At 43.0% G+C, this 24,439-nt stretch overlaps 1 non-coding gene across 1 annotated transcript; it reads right to left on the bottom strand.

The window, feature by feature from the left end:
* Window positions 1-3,203: 3,203 nt before the first annotated feature.
* Window positions 3,204-3,298, bottom strand: trnai-uau (transfer RNA isoleucine (anticodon UAU)). The gene is made up of 2 exons: window positions 3,261-3,298; window positions 3,204-3,239 (listed from the first exon to the last, which is right to left on the bottom strand). It is a non-coding gene; the product is annotated as a tRNA-Ile (tRNA).
* Between the last annotated feature and the right edge of the window lie 21,141 nt (window positions 3,299-24,439).

Raw genomic sequence — 24,439 nt, 5'->3', positions numbered from 1 at the left:
CAATACAATGCATTGTTTGGTCATGAATCTGAGTTGGTACCAGGCCTGGAGAGGGCATGCGCCAAGTGTCTCTGTTGACGCTGAGAGACCATGGTGCAAGATTTGGATAGATGGAGGAACATCCAATAACCGCAGAGTGAGGGGTGATGGAGGGGGTGGGAAAGAGGCCCTCCAGACATACATCCAAAGGCAGCGGGAGGCAGCGGGAGCGGAAGTCGATGCCAGGCGCACAGGAGAATGGACTTGGATGCAGTGCGGGAAGAAGTTCAATGCTCTTACATGAGTCGTTAAGGCGAGTGAGGTCAGCTCTCAAGTGGCCTCGCCTACCAACTGCACCACGCACAACATCCCCCATCCCCCACATATCAACAAACCCTTTCCATCGGTACTCAACTCTTCTAACCAGAGGCTTCCTTTCACCCTTACACATGACCACTGTTGTGAGCCGCCCACCCACATATCGCAGGTCATACACTCTGGCAGCTATCCAAGCATGACAGGCAAATCACACAGACACACGTCCCGTTTTCTTGCAGGAGAAGGTGGCGCATATCAGCAAGTGGCAGTGGCATTTAGCCAGTCGAGCCTGTTCCGCCATTCAATTAGATCATGGTGAACCTGCGACTTAACTCCATATACCCGCCTTTGCCACATATCGCTTCATACCCTTCGTTCACAGAAATCTATTAATCTCAGATTTAACATTCACAAGTGAGCTTGCATCAACGACGGTCAGCAGAAGAGCGTTCAAAACGTCTGCCATCCATTGCGTGCAGAATCCGAGGTTCAGTGGACGCAACACACCTGGAGAAAAGAAAATGTCTCAAGATGTTGTGCAGATTGAAGCTGAATATGAATTGATCCCAATTCAGCGATGTCATGAATGCAGAATGAAAATGCTCCTGCATTGGGCGGTAATGGAACGCTCGCTTCCTGTGTGGCAGGCAAGAATTCGACCACCAAAACATCCATGGTCAAACTGCAGTTGGCTGCATTTGTCCAATTGGAAACATGGTGGAAAGAACACAGTCTCACAGGCCGGAAATGAGAGTGTTTGATGAGACTGCTTGTCATACGTGGCTCCAGTGGCGCAATCCGTCAACGCGCGGTATTGAAATGATAGTATCAGGCTTGAGAAATGTCGAGGTTGTGAGTTTGAGCCTCACCTGGAGCAGTTTGAACTTTTGCTTCTGAATATTTCCACCCGAGTTCAAGGCACAGCTGGTCTGTTCCTTGAAGCATCTCCTTCTTCGTGTTCTCATGTGTGCATTTGGTGTCCTCTGGCCCGCCGTATTGCAAAGCAGATGTGAGTTTAGATGTTAATCGGCAGGAGAGGGGGCGATTGGCGACAGCGTGAAATGACAAAGGAGGCGGCACGAGATCTTTCAATCCAAAGAACCGAACACACAATTCTTCTCTTCGTGAAACAAACATTCTTCTGTTTGAAGTGTCGTGTTGGAATATGGGGATCGGGCGGGAAAATCGATTCGAGTTCGAAGATCAGCCATGATCTTATTGAATGGTGGAGCAAGTTCGAGGGGCCGTAAGGCCGACTCCTGCTCCTATTTCTTATGTTCTTATATAACAGCTGACCCGCTTTTCGTTGCTTGGCTGTTTGTTTTCCAATATCCCGCCCCGCCTATAGCTTGATCCAGTTTGTTGTTCCAACTTTCACATTCAACTTGTTTCACTTCCTGGTCATGTGATAAAAATAGCGGAGTGCAGAAGGTTCAGAGCCCGCAGGAAGACAAACGTTGGAAGGAATGAAAGCAGCGATGTTGCTTCGCCACCAATGACGAAATGCTCACTTTTTCCTTATTTTTCGTTGTTTTCTCTTGGAGCAAACCTTTGGGAAAGTGAAGCGAACTTCAGTGACTGTAATATCACCAGGGGTTCTGGCTCACAAGATGAAATTGGAGACATCGGCATCTGAGAGGCTGAAAGGGTTCACATTGTTCCCGAGATTCGGTAAGAGGCAGCACGGATTTGTAGCGCTGAATGTCTCTGCATTCTACCGCCCACGGAGATGATGCCGGAAGTGTCTGCAAGGAGTGGGTCGCGGTTAAAAGGTATCTAATTTATTGGAACAAAGAAATCAGATCAGCCCAACTAAACTCAGTGTTCACCATCCAATTGACAAGCTACAGATAACTGCACCAATCCAAACATTTCCAGATAATTATGGAAGAGACTTACTTGAAGCAGTTTAGACATTAAGCAATATCTGTGCAAACAAGGGACGGGTGGTGTGAACGGGCAATCAGTTGTCTTTCTAACTGATCATCTACTGTCCAAATGTTTCTGGTAAAAATGTTGATCAGAGAAGAACAAAGCCCTTTTCTGAGAATGCTCACCAAAGGTCAACATATTGACAACACATGGCAGGCATCGTCTCTCCCGCAGTTGTTGTTCCGCTGGAAAGGCAGAACTTGCCAACTGTTGTAAAACTAACAACCTGAGTCGGGACTTAAATCCTCGATCCTAAGATCACTACTTCGCTTAAAGTTCTGATGCTCTACCGACTGAACTATCCAGGGTCGCTATTCGTAAGTTTGCATCATACAGATTCATGGTCGGTCTCTGAATTTTCCATTGTGGGCGTCGAACTCGGGTGAGGGTCCGTTTTATAAAATTCTCAGTAACGTTTTGAGGAGAATCCGTGTTTGTGTTGAACCTGATGTAAGAAACATGGAGAGAAAACTCGTGAGTTTACAATTTTTCTTATTTGTGCCAAATGTCCTGGTATTCGTTAACACCAATTAAATAAAAACTTTACCCAGTGGCTCAAAAGCTAAACTTGTCCCACACCGGAGCTGGAAAAGGTCTCTCGACCTGTCAGCGGATCAACAACTGAAAGCGGAATAATTCCACCCGTTACTCAGTGACACCGGGAAACACATTTACCTTCCGAATTTTCCAACACGACACTTCAAACAGAAGAATGTCTGTTTCACGAAAAGAAGAATCGTGTGTTCGGATCTTCAGATTTAAAGATCTCGTGCCGCCTCCTTTGCCATTTCATGCTGTCGCCAATCGCCCCCTCTCCCGCCTATTAACAAATAAACTCACACCTGCTATTGCAATACGGCCGGCCAGAGGACCCGAAGTGCCCCCATGAGAACAATAAGAAGGAGATACTTCATGGAACAAAGCAGCTGTCCCTTGAACTCCGGTGGAAATGTTCATGAAGCAAAAAGTTGAACTGCTCCAGGTGAGGTTCGAACTCACAACCTCGGCATTTCCCGAGCCTGATACTGTTATATAAGTACCGCGCGCTAACCGATTGCGCCACTGGAGCTGCGCACCATTGAAGCTGCCATCAAATACTCTCATTTCCGACCGGTGATAATGTATGATCTTTCAGATCGGTTTCCAAGAGGACACATGTCGCCAACTGCCATTCGGCCGTGTGCAAATCACGACTTGAGTATATCGACTCACGGACTGGCGATTGGTTTTATATTGGGTCATTGTTTAAGGTATAGGCTGTTCAAAGTTTATGTAATAATAATTATCATAATTATTTCCAGCTCCTCCTGCTCACTGGTGCTCGGTGCTTCACCCTGTGAGATACCCTCAGTCTCACAAGATACATCCTCTCGAGACGGTGCACCTGGGCTGGTGATGGAAACGGTGAACCAGGTGCAGCAATAGATGGTTCGGAGTTACCAAGGTGACTGACATACCCTGACTTCTTGAAATGGTGGGAGAGCTTACAATAAACAACAACTTGCATTTATATCGCGCCTTTAACAAAATAAAATGTCCCAAGGCGCTTCACAGGAGCGTAATCAGGTAAAATTTGACACAGATCCAAGAAAGGAGATATTCGGACAGGTGACCGAAAACTTTGTCAAAAAAGGTCGGTTTTAAAGAGCGTCAGAAAGGAGGAGAGAGAGGCGGAGGGGTTTTAGTCGGGTATTCCAGAGTATGGGCCGAGGGAGCTGAAGGCAAGACCGCCAATGGTGGAGCGATTAAAATCAGGAATGCACAAGAGGCCATAATTTGAGGAACTCAGTGATCTTGGAGGGTTGTAGGGCTGTGGGATGTTACAGCGATAGGGAGAGCCGAGGCCACGGAGGGATCTGAACACAACGATGAGAATTTTAAAATCGAGGCATTGGCGGACCGGAAGCCAATGCAGATCAGCGAGCACAGGGGTGATGGACAGTTTCAAAGCTAAGTAACGTGTGCAGGATCGGAGGGACAGTGTGACTCGGGAGAATGGGCCTGGGGCAGTGAGAACATCTCTTGAGCATCAAGATTTTCAGCAGCTGAGAGAGGCAGGGAGATGAGATCTATGTGTCTATTTATCCTGGCATCTGCAAAATCCATCGTCTCGCAATGCCCAACATCTTTCCTCCCTTCTCCCTGCTTTCCTGGTAAAGATTTATTTTTAAGCCGCAGTATTTGCTTCGAACATCTAATTCCCCGGCATCTGGAGGAAAAGAGGAAGCCGGAGGAAAATAACAGAGAGAAACAGAAGGAGATGGCAGGTGAAACTGGCAGAAAATGTGAGTGTCACTTGCTTCAAATGAGGCCTGAGAGGCCGGCGTTGCCTTGCACCTTTCCAAGGAGATGCATTGATCAGCTGGGTGGGTTTTTGAAATGGACACAGTTACACCAGCAGCTTGTGATAGTATTTCCCCTCACTGTACATTCCATGTTCATGCCTCCCCGCACTTGGTGCTTTCATTCTCTGAACAAGTCTTTCGTGTTCTTGCAGTAAATGTAATTTTGTTTGAGCAGCTTGTCTGCGGCGAAAGTGACCTAAATTTCAAAGGGAGAAGCAGGAAGGGCAGCGTTGGTCGGCTTGATTGAAGGAAAATTGCAGCAGTTTCCCTGGTTAGGATTCGAATGCAGGTCAGGTTCGTTTTCTGGAAGGAACAAATCAACAACGCCGTAAAACCCATCCAGCCGAATGCATCAAAAATAGTTCCGTCTTTGTAAAGGACTGAACGTCAGGACTGGGATTGGAACCAACGGCTCCACGTGACGTGAACGCAGCGCCTCAGACTCCCGACTCCTGGCTGCAGTGGTCACATTCTCTCATTTCTAGATTAAAACCCAAATACATTTTCACTCATTCCGGACTTCGTTAAATGTTTCCGGTAGGCTGAGTGACTGGGATACAGTCTCCCCAAAATTTCCTGCCCATGTGCTCGGTGCATGGGGAGGTTTGACCGGACCGTGGCATCTTGTTTCCCAGGGAGGGGCAGGAATGCGAGGCTGCATTGGCTGCTTTCTACCGGCAGTGGGTGATTGAAGAGAGCGGGGCCGGACAGGCGGCCTCAATGTTGCTGCTTGTCGCGGCTTCACTCACTCCGGGAGCTGGGGAACAGCGAAAATCTGATGGCTTTGTTGCCGCTGATGAAATGCGGTTAAAACCTATTTTTATTAACAGAGGCATCGCTGCAGGTTCCATTAATGATCTCTAACAAATCAACTGAATGTGCAGCTTTGAGAGGGGTTTTCGACATCGTCAGGGCAAGGATTGGGAGTGAGGGAGATACACTGCCGGTATCTGTGTGATGTTTGTCTGAGTAGAACTGTACAGAGAAAGAAAGAATACACCGGGGCTGTGAGATATTCTATTTTATTCATATTTAACCTCAACATGAATTCTTTAACTTTTGAAATTTTGCGCCTTTAATGAGGAATGTTTTCAAAATAATGCAACGCAATTTCAAACCAGGGCCTTTTCGTGCATTAGGCGAGAGTGCTAAACATTACACTACGGAAACTCAGCTCTGTAAATTACTATAGGAACAACTGAGAAGAGGACAGCGGTCAACAAATGTTTTCAGTGCGGGAGGCGGATTCGATTCTCGTTTCAGAGAATTCACTTTTTACAAAACAGTTTACTGTATTAATTACGAGAACCACAGCAAACTCTTCAAAGACGATGAATAATTATTCAATTCGCCATTAATCAACCGATAACTTTGTGCTTCAGTCTGAAGGGAATCCGAACATGTTTACCGAGTCAGTCAAAGCTCAAATAAGTTTTTGTGTTTTGCATGTGTTGAATTGTTAAATTGCCCACCTCACTAAAACACAACGGTAATTACTGCTCCACTCTATCATATAACCCTAAATAGTGCCGCCTCATTAAAGAACCTTAACTTGTGTCCCCCACTATTGTACAACCTCAAGTGTGTATATACAAGGTGTGAGTGTGTCTATTTATCCTGCAACCACACCATGTGCCGCCTCAATTTAAAAAAAACCTTAACTAATACCATCCCTGCTCTCTGCCACTATTTTTAAACTCAAGTGTGCATATACAAAGTGTGAGTGTGTTTTTTTGACTGTGATATTTAAGTAATAGTAGCCTCCAATCCCTCCGTGTCGTTCAATACCGTTGCAACTGGGCTCTAATGGCCAAATGGGAATTCAGATGTGGTTAATTACAATTGAAATTATTAAATTGAAAAATGAGTAATGAACACAGTCTTTGGGCCTGTGATCTCAATACTCATATTCGCATGCGATTTGCATGTGAACTTTATCCTTTTTGTGTTGTTGGTAAAACGATAAGATAAAAAGCAGAGTGTGCGAGTGTTGTTTCGTCGTTGTGAGTGTTTTACTTCCTTGGTTACTGAATGGTGAAAGATGTTATGAAATACACACATGTGAAGTCCATTTCCTTGTATTGTGTGTGGGGGATGTTTCCACTAAATCCGTTCATGTGGATAAAACGGTGTCTCCACAGTCACACCTGCGGTTAGTCAGCATTTTCCATTGGACAACACTGGACGAGAGCGCGGTCGAGTTGCCTGAGCCCGGACATTGATGCTCCAATATTGTCAGGGCACGATTCGACTTTCGTCACTAACAAACTTTCCAGAGACATGGAGGGATTGGAGGCTGCTATTTCAAAAATATCACAGTCAAACAAACACACTCACACTTTGTTTATACACACCTGAGGTTGTTCAATAGTGGCGTAGAGGGGGATCGTATTAGTTAAGGTTTTTCAATTGAGGCGGCACTTGGTGTGGTTGCAAGATAGAATGGGGGCAATAGTTACCGTTGTGTTTAGTGAGGTGGAGAATTTAAATTCTTTCTAGATTCCTGTTGACATAAGCACGGAACATTTTTAACCAAGTCCCAAAATACCGTCTGTATAATGAGAATGGATGACAATCAACATGGGCAAAACATAAAAAACATATTACATTTTTGACGGCAACTCGCTAACCATGTTAGGATTTCCGGCAATCTGATACAGAAAGTTACCGGTTGATGAATGGATTTGAATGATGCACCCGGGAGCGAGGATGTCCGCATGGTCTAAGGCCATGTGTTCAGATTGCGTGGGTTCGAATTCTGGTCGTGATGTTCCGTACTTCAGCATACAATCATAGAATGGTAACAGCACGGGAGGAGGCCATTCAGCGCATCGAGTCAGTGCCGTCTCTCAGCAAGAGCAATCCAACTCGTCCCACTCCCCCGCCCTATCCCCGGAGCATTGCAATTATTTTCCATTCCCGTACTTATCCAATACCCTTTTGAAAGGCGCTATTGAATCTGCCTCCACCACCCCCTCAGGCAGTGCATTCCAGGTCACAACCATTCGCTGTGTAAAGATATTTTAAGAAAGCGTACGGGATCCTGGGCTTTATAAATACAGGCATAGAGTAGTAATGCAAAGAAGTTATGATGAACTTTTATAAAACACTGGTTCGGCCACAACAGGAATATTCTGCCTTGGTCTCAGCACCGCACTTTATGAAGGATGTGAAGCCTCGCTGTGCAAAAAGTTTTTCCTCATGTCTCCTTTGGTTATTTTGCCAGTCACCTTAAATCTTTGTCCTCTGGTTCATGACCCCTCCGCCAATGGGAACACTTTCTGTCGATCTACTCTGTCCAGACCCTTCATGATTTGGAACACCTCTATCAAATCTCCTCTCAAACTTCTCTCCTATAAGGAGAACAACCCCAGCTTCTCCAGTCTATGCACGTCTCTGAGGTCTCTCATCCCTGGCATCATCCCAGTGAATCTCATCTGCACCCTCTCGAAGGCCTTCACATCCTTCCTGAAGTCCGGTGCCCAGAACTGGAAACAATACTCCAGTTGTGGCCGATCCAGTGTTTTACAAAGCTTCATCATAACACCCTTGCTTTTGTACTCCGTGCCTCTTTTTATAAAGCCCAGGATCCCATATGCTTTCTTAACCGCTTTCTCAACCTGCCCTGCCACCTTCAACGATTTGTGCACATATACTTCGAGATCTCTCTGTACCTGCACCCCTTTCAGTTCATACCCTTTAGTTTATATTGCCTCTCCTCGTTCTTCCTACCGAAATATATCATTCCACACTTTTCTGCGTTGAACTTCATCTGCAGAGACGTTGAACAAATATGTTTTATCTGTCTTCACAGTAGAAGGCACAAAAGGTACCGGAAATAGTGGTTAGCCATGGGGTCCAATGAGAGTGAGGAACTTAAAGTAATTAAGAATAGTAAAGAAAAGGTACTGGATAAATTAATTGGACTAAAAGCGGACAAATCGCCTTGATCTGATGGCTTACATCCTCGGGTTTTAAAAGAGATGGCTGCAGAGATAGTGGATGCATTTGTTTTCATCTTCAAGAATTCCCTCGATTCAAAGGCAGCAAATGTAATCCCGCTATTCAAGAAAGGAAGGTGAGAGAAAACAGGGAACTACAGGCCAGTTAGCCTGACATCAGTGGTAGCGAAAATGATAGAATCTATTATTGGGCTGTGATGAAAGGACACATAGAAACTCATAATGTGATTAGCCGGAGTCAACACGGTTTTATAAAAGGGAAATCGTATTTGACAAATCTATTAAAGTTTCGTGAGGGTCTAACCAGCAGGGCAGATAAGGGGGAACCAGTGGATGCAGCATGTTTGGATTTTATAAAGGCGTTTGATAAGGTGCATCAGTTGAGGTTGTCATACAAGATAAGGACCCGTGGGGTTGGGGGTAATATATTAGCATGGTTTGAGGATCGGCTGACAGACACAAAACACAGAATAAGAATAAACAGTTCATTTCCGGGTTGGCATGTTTGAACTAGTGGGGTGCCACAAGTATCAGTCCATGGCCCTCCTCTATTTACAATCTATATTAATGACTTCGATGAGGCGACCTAGTGTAATGTAGCAAGGTTTGCTGACGGTACAAAGCGAGGTGGGAAAGTAAGCTGTGAGATTGACACAGAGAGGATGCAAAGGTTTAAAGACAGTTTAAGTGATTGGGCAAATCGGCAGCAGATGAAGTATAATGTGAGGAAATGTGAAATCATCCACTTTGTAGGAAGAATAGAAAGGCAGAATATTCTTTAAAATGTGAGAGACTGGTAAATATTGATATTCAGAGGGCTATGGGTGTCCTTATACACGAATCACAGAAAGTTAAAATTCAGGGAGAGCAAGCAATAAGGAAAGCAAATGATATGTTATGCTTTATGGCATGTGGTTGGAGTATGTGAGTAAGGATATCTTGCTGCAATTAAAAAGCTCTTTAGTTCGACCACGCCTGTTTTACTGTGTGCGGTTTGGGCCTCCTTACCGAAGGAAGGATGTACTTGTTTTAGATTCAGTGCAGCGAGGGTTCACGAGATTGATTAGTGGGATGAGAGCGTTCTCCTTTGAGGAGAAATTGTGTTGATTGGGCCTTTTTTCTCTGGAGTTATGAAGAATGAGAGGTGATCTCATTGAAAGGCAAACAAAATTCTTCGAGGGCTTGACAGGGTAGATGCTGAGGGGTGGTTTCCCGAGGCTGGAGAGTCTGAAACAAGTGGTCATGGTCTCAGATTACGAGATCGTTCATTTAGGATTGAGATGAGAAAAATAAATCTTCACTCACAGGATTGTGAATTTTTGGAATTCTCTACCCCAGAGCGCTGTGGAAGCTCAGTCGCTGAGTGCAGTTAAAACTGAGGTCGACAGATTTTTGGACACGAAGCGAATCAAGGGATACGGGGATCGGGCGGGAAAGTGGAGTTGAAGTTGAAGATCCGCCGTGATCTGATTGAATGGTGGAGCAGGCTCGAGGGGCCGTATGACATCATTGTGCTCCTATGTCTTATGTTCTTATGTATAGGTGTACCGTGGAGAGTACACTTTCGGTCAGTCCCTATAATGTGATAGTCAGTCTCAGGGAACGCACAAATATTGAGAACGGGTGTAGTTAGTGTTTAAATATAACACTAGAAAACTTAGAGACTCTACCAATATTTACAAAGGCTACGTGTTCTTGCTACTAACTTATGAGAGGGTAAGGCAAAACTCTTATTTAAGGGGATTCACACACTCTACAACGGTTGCAAAGCGATCCAGACAATATACCGATATTTACAAGTAGATCCATAGACTGCACTAAACGTTACTGGACGTGAAGAGACTGGAGTAATATTTACATGGGATCCAGAAACTGTTAGTATTTGGAGAATGATGCAGAGTTGGTGCCAATATTCATGGGGAGTATCCAAAGATGTTTCAATAATAATGGGAAATCATGAGATGGCCCAATAATTTTAGAATTATCCAGAGCCGTTATCGTTGCCTGCAGGAATATTTGCAGGGAAACCCATAGACTGTGCGAATATATACAGTACAATCCAAAAATTGTACCGTTACTTAAAGGTAAACTCAGAGACTGTACCAATATTTCCAAGATAATCCATTGACTTAACAATATTGACGGGTTATCCAGAGATTACACCAATATTGGCAGGGTGGTCTTCAAGCTGACTGGTAAAATGATTCTGTTTCTATCTCTGAGTGCAAACCCAACCCTTTTGAAATGGGTAGAAACTAACTGAAATTAATTAATAAATCACGTTCAGAAATAATCTGCAATCTGTAATTGAAGCTGCTCTCGCTTCACACCGATGCTGTCAGATTGCGGGTCTCAAAGTTTCTGTTCTTACAAATATTAATTTAAATAATGTGCTGAGCTTTTAGATTTACAACTGTGAAATATTTGGATAAATATATGTTGTGATATAAAATGTATTGGGTTGAAAGGCGTTAACCGAACCTGTTTATTCAGTGACTGTACTTCAATCAGCCTCCACGGGCCGTAATTATTTCACTGGAGAGTGTCCCTTTGCTGTAAATAAGGAGCTCCGTGCAATGTGTTATCCCATATTGTCAGGTGAAGTACCAACTCCGGCCTTAACAGGGATCAGCGGCTCGACAGAGAGTGGGAGAAAGCGTCTGAATCTGAGAACAATAAATTGGAAAGTGACAAGAATGGGTCATAATCTGAGGACAATAGATTGGAATGTTACAACAATGGGTCATAATCTGGTTACAATCGATTGGAATGTTACAACAATGGGCAGGAGTTTCTCCTGGTAGTTTGATTATCTTTCTGCAAATTATGATAGACTAAGATTAGCTGTTCGGATATATTTGGCACTTCGGATTATTCAAAAGATTTACTATCCCATCCTCGCTGTTTCAGGTGTCCCTGGTAATATTTTATATCATTAATTCCCTAAACCATGTTTAACTGTATTACTGTTCTTCTCATTTTCTTCCCCTTCCTTGCTCTTGTTGCTGCGCCTGTTAAGTCTCTATATCAAACTATCGATTCTATAATCCACGATTAACTGTACGCATGTTCCTATCATTTATTTCTTCAAGTTCGCTCATTTTGGTATTCCTGGTGAGTTCTATATCGAGCTATTATTCATATGTCCCACGTTTCACAGTATAACATTTCTTGTGAGCTACCATCCCCTCCTTTCTGCAGTTAGTGTTCCTGGTTAGTCTCTCTATTCACCCATTAACTCGACAAAACAGCTTTCACTCTATTATTATTATTGTCATTTACAATTCCCTCCTCGCTTCTGTTGGTGTCCCTGGTAATCCTCTATATCCTATATCCAGCTATTAATTCTACAAGCCATGTTTCACTGTATTACTGTTCTTGTAAATTACAATCCCCTCCTCGCTGCCGTTGGTGTTCCTGTAAACTTCTATATCAGCTTTTAATTCTATATCATGTATTTCACTGTCATACTGTTCTTCCCGTTTACTGTCTACTCCCCGCTGATGATGCGATCCCCGTTGATAAGCCTCTGTGCTCATCTGTTAGTTTTGTAAACTACCTTTCACTGTATTACTGTTCTCGTAATTTACTGCCGCATCTTCACTTCTCCTTGGAGCTCCTGCTCAGCGTGCATTTGTATATGGGGGATTCGGGACGCAATGTGTGACTACGATGTTTGCTGGTAGGTTTCAATATTTATATGGGATCTCTGGGAAGGAGATGTAATTACGGGTTCTCCTGGTAAATCTCTATATCGACATGTGTTTCCAGGATACGTGATGTGATTACGGGGTCTCCTGCTAAGTCTCTATATCTACATGTATTTCCAGGATGCGAGATGTAATTATGGGGTATCCTGGTAAGTCTCTATATCTACATGTGTTTCCAGGATGCGAGATGAAATTGCTTGGTCTCCTGGTAAGTCTCGATATCTACATGTGTTTCCAGGATGCGAGAAGTCATTACGGGGTCTCCTGTTAAGTCTCTATATCCATATGGGGTTGTCGGGATCGGAGATGTAATTACGGGGTCTCCTCGTAAACCTCTATATCTATATCGGTTTCCAGGATGTAAGGTAATTATGGGTTTTCCTTCTAAGTCTCCATAGCTACATGATTTATCCGGGATGGGAGATGTAATTCTGGGCTGTCCTCTTCAGTCTCTATATCTTTTTGGGGTTTCTCCGATGGGAGATATAATTACGGAGGTCTTCTGCTGAGAAATTATATCTATATGGGGTTTCCAGTATTGGAAATGCAATTAAGGGATCCCCTGGTAAGTCTACATCTGTATATGGTTTCCAGGATGGAAACTCGGTCTCCTTGGATGTCTTTAAATCTGTATGGGGTATCAGGAATGGGAGTTATAATTACAGGAATTCTTGGTCTGTCCCTGTATCTGTAAGGGTTTTCCGTGATGGGAGATGTAATGACGGGGACTCCACGTAAGTCTCTATATCAATATGGGTTTTCCGGGATGGGCGATGTAACTTCGGGGTCTCCTCATAAGACTCTGCACCTATATGGGGTTTCTGGAATGGGAGATAAAATGACGGGGTTCTGCTGCTAATTCTGAATATCTATGTGGGGTTTCTGGGATGTTAAATGTAATTACAGGCGTCTCCTGATAAGTCTTGATATCGATGTGGGGTTTCCGGGATGGGTGATCTAATTTCGGGCACTCTTCTTAGGTCTTTATATCTTGAAGCGGTCTCTGGGATGGGTGATGTAATTGCGGAGGTTTCCTGCGAAGTCTTTATATCTATGTCGGATTCCAGAATGGGAGATGTAATTCCGATATCGACTGGCATGTCCCTTTATCTGTATGGGTTTTCTGGGATGGGAGATGTAATTCCGGGAACTCCTGCTAATTCTCTATAAATATATGGATCTTCCGGGATGGTAAATGTAATTACATGGTCTCCTGGTAAGTCTCTACATCGATATAGGGTTTCTGGGATCGAAGAGAAATTACTGGGTCTCCTGGTAAGTCTCCATATCGATATGGGGTTTCTGGGAAGGGCGACAGAATTGCGGGGTCTCCTGGTAAGTTTTTATACCCATATGGGGTTTCCGGGATAGAAAATATAATTACAGGGTCTCCTGGTAAGTCTCTAAATCTATATGTTTTTTTTCGGGATGGAAGTTTTAATCAGAGGTTCTCTTGGTAAGCCTCGATACAGATATGGGGTTTCCGGGATGGAAGTTGTAATTACAGGTTCTCCTCCTATGTTTCGTTATCTATATGGGGTTTTCCGGGATGGAAGTTGTAATTCGAGGGTCTCCTGGTAAGTCTCGATGGAGATATGGTGTTTCCGGGATGGAAGATATAATTACGGAGTCTCCTGTTAAGTCGTTAGATCTAAATGGGGTTTTCCGTGATGGACGATACAATTGCAGGGTCTCCTGCATAGCCTCTATTACTATATGGGGTTTCGAGGATGGGAGATGTGTTTACGCAGGTCTTCTGGGTGTGAGATTTAATGCAACATGGGCCCCTGGGAGTTAAGCTGTGTGATCGGGAGCCTGAGTGTGATGTTGCTTTAAGCGGGCCCTTGGGGTGTGTTAGTATTTACAATGGGTCCCGGACAGAATGTCAATATTGATATATGATCCCTGGTATTGTGTCAATATTCACAGGAAGTGTAATTGAAGTTGTCAGTATTTACAGAATGTTTGGGAGTGGTTGAGCGTTTACCGGGGTTCGGACAGTGAGACAGGATTCTCAGGGAGTCTCCGGGAATCTTTACAATCAAGTTCTGAACCTTGGAGTGTCTCAGAGATGCCATAGAATCCTCGGAGAATGTCATTATTAATAAATAGTACAGGAAGTATGTCACTATATACACAGGGTCTGGGATTATGTCACGATATAGACCAGGTCTGGGAGTATGTCAGTATTTACACAGGGTCTGGGAGTATGTCAGTGTATACACCGGGTCTGGGAGTATGTCAGTATTTACACAGGGTATGAGAGTATGTCAGTGTATACAACATGTTGCGAGTTGCGTCACATTATTCGTTGGAAGTTCGCAGGCGAGTTCCCGGATTTATAGGATGTTTCTCAGTGAGTATCAGGATTTACAGGATGTTCTTTCGTAAAGTTCAGTATTTAAAGAATGTTCCTGCAGGAGTGCCAGTAATTAAAACATGTCGCTTGGAAAGTCATGTTATTCATTGGATTTTGCTGCATGAGTCTCAGTAATTACAGGAAGTACCGTATGGAGTATTACTATTCACAGGATGTAGCTATCAGGGTGTCCGTATTTAGAGGATATTCCTGAGTGAGTGTCAATATTTACAGCATGTTCCTGAGTGAGCGTCAGTATTTAGAGAATGTTCCTGGGTAAGTGCCAATATTACAAAGTGTTGTTGTGTGAGTGTGAATATTTGAAGGAGTATCCTGAGTGAGTGTCAGTATTTACACGATGTTCCGGGGTGACTGTCAGTATGTACAGGATGTACCTGTGTGAGTGTCCGTATTTACAGATCATTCCTGTGTCATTGTCAGTATTTAAAGGTTGTTCCTGGGTGAGTGTCAGAATTTCCAGGTTTTTTTTTCCCGAGAGAGTGTCAGTATTAACTGAATTTAGTTGTAGGAGTTTCAGCATTTACAGGATGTTCCTGGGTGAATGTCGGTATTTACAGTATGTTTCTGCTTGAGTATCAGTATTTACAGGATGTTCCTGAATGAGTGTCAGTATTTACAGGATGTTCCTGGGTGAGTGTCAGTATTTACAGGATGTTCCTGAGTGAGTGTCAGTATTTACAGGATGTTATTGGATGAGTGTCAGTATTTACAGGATGTTCCTGGGTGAGTGTCAGAATTTACAGGGTTTTTTTTTTCCCGAGAGAGTGTCAGTATTAACTGAATGCACTTGTATGAGTGTCAGTATTTATAGGATGTTCCTGGGTGAATGTTGGTATTTACTGACTGTTTCTGCGTGAGTATCAGTATTGACAGGATGTTCCTGAGTGAGTGTCAGTATTTACAGGTGTTCCTGAGTGAGTGTCAGTATTTACAGGTGTTCCTGAGTGTGTGTCAGTATTTACAGGTGTTCCTGAGTGTGTGTCAGTATTTACAGGTGTTCCTGAGTGAGTGTCAGTATTTACAGGTGTTCCTGAGTGTGTGTCAGTATTTACAGGTGTTCCTGAGTGAGTGTCAGTATTTATAGGTATTACTGATTAAGTGTCAGTATTTACAGGTGTTACTGAGTGAGTGTCAGTATTTACAGGTGTTCCTGAGTGTGTGTCAGTATTTACAGGTGTTCCTGAGTGAGTGTCAGTATTTACAGCTGTTACTGAGTGAGTGTCAGTATTGACAGGATGTTCCTGAGTGAGTGTCAGTATTTATAGGTATTACTGATTAAGTGTCAGTATTTACAGGTGTTACTGAGTGAGTGTCAGTATTTACAGGTGTTCCTGAGTGTGTGTCAGTATTTACAGGTGTTCCTGAGTGAGTGTCAGTATTTACAGCTGTTACTGAGTGAGTGTCAGTATTTACAGGTGTTCCTGAGTGAGTGTCAGTATTTACAGGTGTTCCTGAGTGAGTGTCAGTATTTACAGGTGTTCCTGAGTGAGTGTCAGTATTTACAGCTGTTACTGAGTGAGTGTCAGTATTTACAGGTGTTCCTGAGTGAGTGTCAGTATTTACAGGTGTTCCTGAGTGAGTGTCAGTATTTATAGGTGTTACTGATTGAGTGTCAGTATTTACAGCTGTTACTGAGTGAGTGTCAGTATTTACAGGTGTTACTGACTGAGTGTCAGTATTTAAAGGTGTTACTGAGTGTGTGTCAGTATTTACAGGATGTTCCTGAGTGAGTGTCAGTATTTACAGGATGTTCCTGAGTGAGTGTCAGTATTTACAGGTGTTACTGAGTGAGTGTCAGTATTTACAGGTGTTACTGAGTGAGTGTCAGTATTTACAGGACGTTCCTGATTGAGTGTCTGTATTTGCAGGATATTCCTGAGTGAGTGTCTGTATTCACAGGATGTTCCAGGGCGATTCTCAGTAATTACAGGATGTTCCTGGTTCAGTGTCGTAATTTGCTGTATGATCCTTACGACTGTCAGTATTTAACAATGTTCCAGGATGAGCGTCTGTATTAACCGGACGTCCCGAGTGAGTGAGAGTATTTACAGACAAGCCCTTGAGTCAGTATCAGTATTTGCAGGTTGTCCATGACTGCATTTCTGTGTTGCAGGATGTTCCTGTGTGAGTGTCAGAATTCACAGGATCTTCCTGGGTGAGTATCAGTGATTACAGAATGAACCAGGTGAATGTCAGTATTGACAGGATGTTCATGAGTGAGTGTCAGTATTTACAGGATGTTCCTGGGTGAGTGTCAGTATTTACAAGATCTTCCTGCATGATGTTTTATTCACAGGATGTACCAGGTGAGTGTCAGTATTTATCGGATGTTCCTGGGCAAGGATCATTATTTACAGTATCTTCCTGATTGAGTGTCAGTATTTACAGGACGATCCTGAGTGATGTCGGTATTTGCACGATGTTTCTGAGTGAATGTCAGTATTGACGGAATATTCCTCTGTGAGTCCTGTATTTACAGGAAGTTCGTGCGTGAGTGCCAGTATTTACAGGATGCTTCTGAGTGTCAGTATTTATAGAAAGTTCCTGAGTGACTGTCAGTATTTACAGGCCGTTCCTGAGTGAGTTTCAATATTTACACGGCGTTCCAGAGTGAGTGTCAGTATTTACAGGTTGATCCGGAGTGAATGTCGATATTTGCACTATGTTCCTGTGTGAGTGTCAGTATTTACTTGACGATCCTGAGTGAGTGTCCGTATTTACACGATGTTCCGGGGTGACTGTCAGTATGTACAGGATGTACCTGTGTGAGTGTCCGTATTAACAGATCATTCCTGTGTCATTGTCAGTATTTAAAGGTTGTTCATGGGTGAGTGTCAGAATTTCCAGGTTTTTTTTTTCCCGAGAGAGTGTCAGTGTTAACTGAATTTACTTGTAGGAGTTTCAGTATTTACAGGATGTTCCTGGGTGAATGTCGGTATTTATAGAATGTTTCTGCTTGAGTATCAGTATTTACAGGATGTTCCTGAATGAGTATCAGTATTTACAGGATGTTACTCGGTTAGTGTCAGTATTTATAGATTGTTCGTCGGTGAGTGTCAGTATTTACAGGATGTTACTCGGTGAGTGTCAGTATTTATAGATTGTTCGTCGGTGAGTGTCAGGATTTATAGGTTGTTCCTGGGTGAGTTTCAGAATTTACAGGTTTTTTTTTTCCCGAGAGAGTGTCAGTATTAACTGAATGCACTTGTATGAGTGTCAGTATTTATAGGATGTTCCTGGGTGAATGTCGGTATTTACTGACTGTTTCTGCGTGAGTATCAGTATTGACAGGATGTTCCTGAGTGAGTGTCAGGATTTACAGGTTGTTCCTGGGTGAATGTTAGTATTTACAGAATGTTTCTGCGTGAGTATCAGTATTGACAGGATGTTCCTGAGTGAGTGTCAGTATTTAAAGGTGTTACTGATTAAGTGTCAGTATTTACAGCTGTTCCTGAGTGTGTGTCAGTATTCACAGCTGTTCCTGAGTGAGTGTCAGTATTTACAGGTGTTACTGAGTGAGTGTCAGTATTTACAGGTGTTACTGAGTGAGTGTCAGTATTTACAGGTGTTACTGAGTGAGTGTCAGTATTTACAGGTGTTACTGAGTGAGTGTCAGTATTTACAGGTGTTACTGAGTGAGTGTCAGTATTTACAGGTGTTACTGAGTGAGTGCCAGTATTTACAGGTGTTACTGAGTGAGTGCCAGTATTTACAGGTGTTACTGAGTGAGTGCCAGTATTTACAGGTGTAACTGAGTGAGTATCAGTATTTACAGGATGTTCCTGAGTGAGTGTCAGTATTTACAGGTGTTACTGAGTGAGTGTCAGTATTTACAGGTGTTACTGAGTGAGTGTCAGTATTTACAGGATGTACCAGAGTATATGTCAGTATTTACAGATTATTCCTGGTTCAGTGTCAGTATTTACAGGATGTTCCTGAGTGAGTGTCATTATTTACGGATTATTCCTTGGTCAGTGTCAGTATTTGCTGCTTTTTTTCCTGAATGAGTTTCTATATTTGCAGGATCTTCCTGTGTGAGTGCCAATACTTACAGGATCTTCGTGCGTGATGTTTGTATTTACAGCATGTTCCTGGGTGAGCGTCTTTATTTAGATGATGACACTGGGCGAATGTCAGTATTTCCAGGACGTTCCTGATTGAGTGTCTGTATTTACAGGATATTCCTGAGTGAGTGTCTGTATTCACAGGATGTTTCTGGGTGATTCTCAGTAATTACAGGATGTTCCTGGTTCAGTGTCGTAATTTGCTGTATGATCCTTACGACTGTCAGTAATTAACAATGTTCCAGGATGAGCGTCTGTATTAACCGGACGTCCCGAGTGAGTGAGAGTATTTACAGACAAGCCCTTGAGTCAGGATCAGTATTTGCAGGTTGTCCATGAGTGCATTTCTGTGTTGCAGGATGTTCCTGTGTGAGTGTCAGAATTCACAGGATCTTCCTGGGTGAGTATCAGTATTTACAGGATGAACCAGGTGAATGTCAATATTGAGAGGATGTTCATGAGTGAGTGTCAGTATTTACAGGATGTTCCTGGGTGAGTGTCAGTATTTACAAGATCTTCCTGCATGATGTTTTATTCACAGGATGTACCAGGTGAGTGTCAGTATTTATAGGATGTACCAGGTGAGTGTCAGTATTTATCGGATGTTCCTGGGCAAGGATCATTATTTACAGTATGTTCCTGATTGAGTGTCAGTATTTACAGGACGATCCTGAGTGATGTCGGTATTTGCAGGATGTTTCTGAGTGAATGTCAGTATTGACGGAATATTCCTCTGTGAGTCCTGTATTTACAGGAAGTTCGTGCGTGAGTGCAAGTATTTACAGGATGCGCCTGAGTGTCAGTATTTATAGAAAGTTCCTGAGTGACTGTCAGTATTTACAGGCCGTTCCTGAGTGAGTTTCAATATTTACACGGCGTTCCAGAGTGAGTGTCAGTATTTACAGGTTGATCCGGAGTGAATGTCGATATTTACACTATGTTCCTGATTGAGTGTCAGTATTTAATTGACGATCCTGAGTGAGTGTCGTTATTTACAGGATTCTCCTGAGTGAGTGTCAGTATTTACAGGATGATCTTAAGTGAATTTCAGGATTTACTGGATAATCCTGTGTGAGTGTCATTATTTACCGGATGTTCCCAAGTGAGTGTCTGTAATAACAAGCCGTTCCTGAGTGAGTTTCAATATATACAGGATGTTCCTGAATGAGTGTCAGTATTTACAGTTTGTTCCTAGGTGAGTGTCAGTATTTATAGGTTGTTCCGACGAGAGTGTCAGTATTTGGACGATGTTTCTGGGTGAGTGTCAGTATTTACAGGATGTTACTCGGTGAGTGTCAGTATTTATAGATTGTTCGTAGGTGAGTGTCAGGATTTACAGGTGGTTCCTGGGTGAGTGTCAGAATTTACAGGGTTTTTTTTTTTTCCGAGAGAGTGTCAGTATTAACTGAATGCACTTGTATGAGTGTCAGTATTTACAGGATGTTCCTGGGTGAATGTCGGTATTTACAGACTGTTTCTGCGTGAGTATCAGTATTGACAGGATGTTCCTGAGCGAGTGTCAGTATTTACAGGATGTTCCAGAGTGTATGTCTGTATTTACAGATTATTCTTTGGTCAGTGTCAGTATTTGCTGCTTTTTTTCCTGAATGAGTTTCTATATTTGCAGGATCTTCCTGTGTGAGTGTCAGCACTTACAGGATCTTCCTGCGTGATGTTTGTATTTACAGCATGTTCCTGGGTGAGCGTCTTTATTTAGATGATGACACTGGGCGAATGTCAGTATCTCAGAGAAACCATCTGTAAACGTTAACACATGTAAAGAACCTTACAACATCAGGTTATAGTCCAACAATTTTATTTGAAAATCACAAGCTTTCGGAGGCTTTCTCCTTCGTCAAGTGAATGTGGAAATCCTTGAACGATTCGCATTTATATTCAGAGAACAATACCCGGTGATTACAGATAATCTTTCCAACTGCCCGTTGTCAAGTCAATCAAATGTTCAGACAGAGAGGTGTTACCGAAAGGACCACCGAATATACAACCGGCCAGAACACAAGACAGAGATGATGTGGAGATGCCGGTGATGGACTGGGGTTGACAATTGTAAACAATTTTACAACACCAAGTTATAGTCCAGCAATTTTATTTTAAATTCACAAGCTTTCGGAGGCTACCTCCTTCCTCAGGTGAACGATGTGGAAATCGTTCACCTGAGGAAGGAGGTAGCCTCCGAAAGCTTGTGAATTTAAAATAAAATTGCTGGACTATAACTTGGTGTTGTAAAATTGTTTACAAGACAGAGAGAGAGAGAGAGGGAGAAACATCCGAAAGGAAGAGAAAGACAGGGGATGACCAGTTGTATGAAAAACAGATAACTTTTATTCGCTGGTGGGGTTACGTGTGGCGTGACATGAACCCAAGATCCCTGTTGAGGCCGTGCTCATTGGTGCGGAAATTGGCTATCAATTTCTGCTCGACGATTTTGCATTGTCGTGTATCTCCAAGGCCGCCTTCGAGAAAGCTTACCCGAAGATCGGTGGCTGAATGTCCTTGACTGCTGAAGTATTCCCCGACTGGGAGGGAACCCTCCTGTCTGTCGATTTTTGCGCGATGTCCGTTCATCCGTTGTCGCAGTGTCTGCATGGTCTCGACAATGTACCATGTCCGAGCTTGATGGTGGGATTGAACTTGTTGATGTAATCGTGTAGTCTCTTCAGTGATTCTTCGCCGTTGGTCCATAGAAAGAAAATGTCGTCGATGTATCTGGTTTATAGCGTTGCATCTTTTCCTGCAACGTATGAGGTAGACAACGTTGGCCGAGTCACAGGAGTATGAACCATGTACCTGATGGGTGGCGTCCTCTCGTGTGATGGTGGTATCTGTGTCGATGATCTGGCATGTCTTGCAGAGTTTGCCGTGACAGGGTTGTGTGTTGTCGTGGACGCTGTTCTCCTGAAAGCTGGGTAATTTGCTGCGAACGTTGGTCTGTTTGCGGTTGGGTGGCTGTTTGAAGGCGAGTAGTGGAGGTGTGGGGATGGCCTTAGCGAGGTGTTCGTCGTCATCGATGACATGTGTTAACAAACGAGATTAAGAATAGTATTAGATTCAAAGAGGAGTCATATAAAGTTGACAGAAAAAGTAGCAAGGATGAGGATTGGGAGCAGTTTAGAATTCAGCAAAAAAGACCAAGAGATTGAGTAAGAGGCGAAAAATAGAGTATGAGAGTAAACTTGCAATGAACATAAAAGTGGATTGTAAAAGCTTCTACAAGTATGTAAAAAGAAGAAGATTAGTGAAGACAAATTTAGGTCCCTTACAGTCAGAAACGGGAGAATTTATAATGGGGAACAAGGAAATTGCAGAGCATTTAAACACATACTTTGGTTCTGTCTTCACGGACGTAGACAGAATGAACTTCCCAGAAATGCTAGGGAACCAAGGGACTAGTGAGAAGGAGGAAACAAAGGAAATTAGAATTAGTAAAAAGATAGTGCTGGAGAAATTAATGGGCCTGATAACCTGCATCCCAGAGCACTAAAAGAGTAACCATGGAAATAGTGGATGAATTAGTTGTCATCTTCCAAAATTCTATCGGTTATGGAACGATTCCTGCAGATTGGCAAATGTAAACACACTATTTTTTTTAAAAGGGGGGAGAGAGAAAACAGGGAACTACAGACCAGTTAGCCTAACATCAGTAATAGGGAAAATGCTAGATTCTGACATAAAGGATGTGATAAGAGGGTACTTAGAAAATATCAACGGGATTAGACAAAGTCAACATGAATGTATGAAAGGGGAATCATGTTTGACAAACCGACTGGAGTTTTTTGAGGATGTAACTGGTAGAATAGATAAGGGAGAACCAGTGGATTTTCAGAAGGCCTTTGATAAAGTACCACATAAGAGATCAGTGTGCAAAATTAAAGCACATGCGATTGGGGGTAATCCAGGGCATCGATTGAAAATTGGTTAACAAACAGGAAACAGAGAGTAGAAATAAACACGTCTTTTAAGGGGTGGCAGATTGTGCCTAGTGGGGTACCGCAGTGGGATCAGTGCTTGGGCCCCAGCTATTCACAATGTGTATCAATGATTTGGATGAGGGAACCTAGTGTAATATTTCCAAGTTTGGTGAGGACACAAAACAAGGTGCGATGGTGAGTTGTGGGAAGAATGCAAGGAGACTTCAAGGCGATTTAGACAAGTTGAGTGAGTGGGCAAATACATGGCAGATGCAGTATAATGTGGATAAATGTGAAGTTATCCACTTTGAAAGGAAAAACAGAAAGGCAGAGTATATTTTACTGGTGATATATTGGGAAATGTTGATGTCCAAAGAGACCTGGGAGTTCTTGTGCACCAGTCACTGAACGCAAACATGCAGGTGCAGCGAGCAGTTAGGAAGACAAATGGTACGTTGGCCTTCATTGCATGAGGATTTGAGTACAGGAGCACGGATGTTTTACTGCAGTTTTGCAGGGCCTTGGTGAGATCACAACTGGAGTATTGTATGGAGTTTTGGTCTCCTTACCTAAGAAAGCATATATTGCATAGAGCGAGTGCAGCGAAGGTTCACCATACTGATTGCTGGGATGGCAGGACTGTCGTATGAGGAGAGATTGGGTCGACTCGGCCTGTATTCACTCGAGGTTAGAAGAATGAGAGGGAATCTCACTTAAACATATAAAATTCTGACAGTGCTGGACAGAATGGATGCAGAGAGGATTTTTACCCTGGCTGGGGGGTCTAGAACGAGGGGGTCAGTCTCAGAATACGGGGTTGGGCATTTTGGACTGAGATGAGGAGAAATTTCTTCACTCAGAGGGTGGTGAACCTGTGGAATTCTCCACGACTGAAGGCTGTGGAGGTCAACTCACTGAATATCTTTAGAAGGAGCTAGATAGTCTTCTAGATACAAAAGGCATCAAAGTGTACGGGGAAAGAGCAGGAATATCGTGATGAGATCGAGGATCAACCATGATCATATTGAATGGCGGAGCAGGCTCGAAAGGTCGAACGGACTACTGCTGCTCCTATTTTCCATTTTTCTAATTTTTAAAATGAAAATCTGGAGCCGAGCAGTCTCCTCAGACAACGAAATGCCGTGTGTCCTCGGAGAGTCGGGTCAGAACGAATCAATGGATGAAGATTCAGATCCAGAAGAAGGGCGAGAGATTCGAGAGGAGAGCAACTGAGCAATCTCAAATAATAATTGAACAAATTGATTAAACATCATCAGTATTGTTTAATGACTGGTGACTGTGATTAACTAACATGAGTATTAGTTAATCACAGTCATCTGTCATTAAACAGCATGAGTATTAGTTAATCACAGTCACCAGTCATTAAACAACATGAGTATTAGTTAATCACAGTCATCAGTCTTTAAACAACACGAGTATTAGTTGATCACAGTCACCAGTCATTTTGTAATGTTGCAGATATTGAAGTGATTAATTTATTGAAGCAGTGCACTATTTTTTTCATTATTAAGAGTTTACTAATTTATTATTTACTGCCCCGACAGATCTCTGTATTATGGAAACCCAATATATTTGTTCTTCAGTAATACGTGTCTCTCCTCACAGGAACACACCTCACTGAGCTCAGGGCATGGATCGGTTCAGGTTGCATGTGTAGAGACTCTGAATCAAGCATAAGAACAGGTTGAATAAACCTTCATCAGTTACACAAGTGGGCGAATCAATAACCACTGCCCAATATTCAGTCTTTGGAATAGCAAGGTTATAAATTTCAACACTCATGAACCAGAAACTCTCAG

The sequence above is a fragment of the Heptranchias perlo genome, unplaced genomic scaffold, assembly GCF_035084215.1.
Source record: "Heptranchias perlo isolate sHepPer1 unplaced genomic scaffold, sHepPer1.hap1 HAP1_SCAFFOLD_54, whole genome shotgun sequence".
NCBI lineage: Eukaryota > Metazoa > Chordata > Chondrichthyes > Hexanchiformes > Hexanchidae > Heptranchias > Heptranchias perlo.
This window is presented reverse-complemented; position numbering and strand designations above follow the sequence as displayed.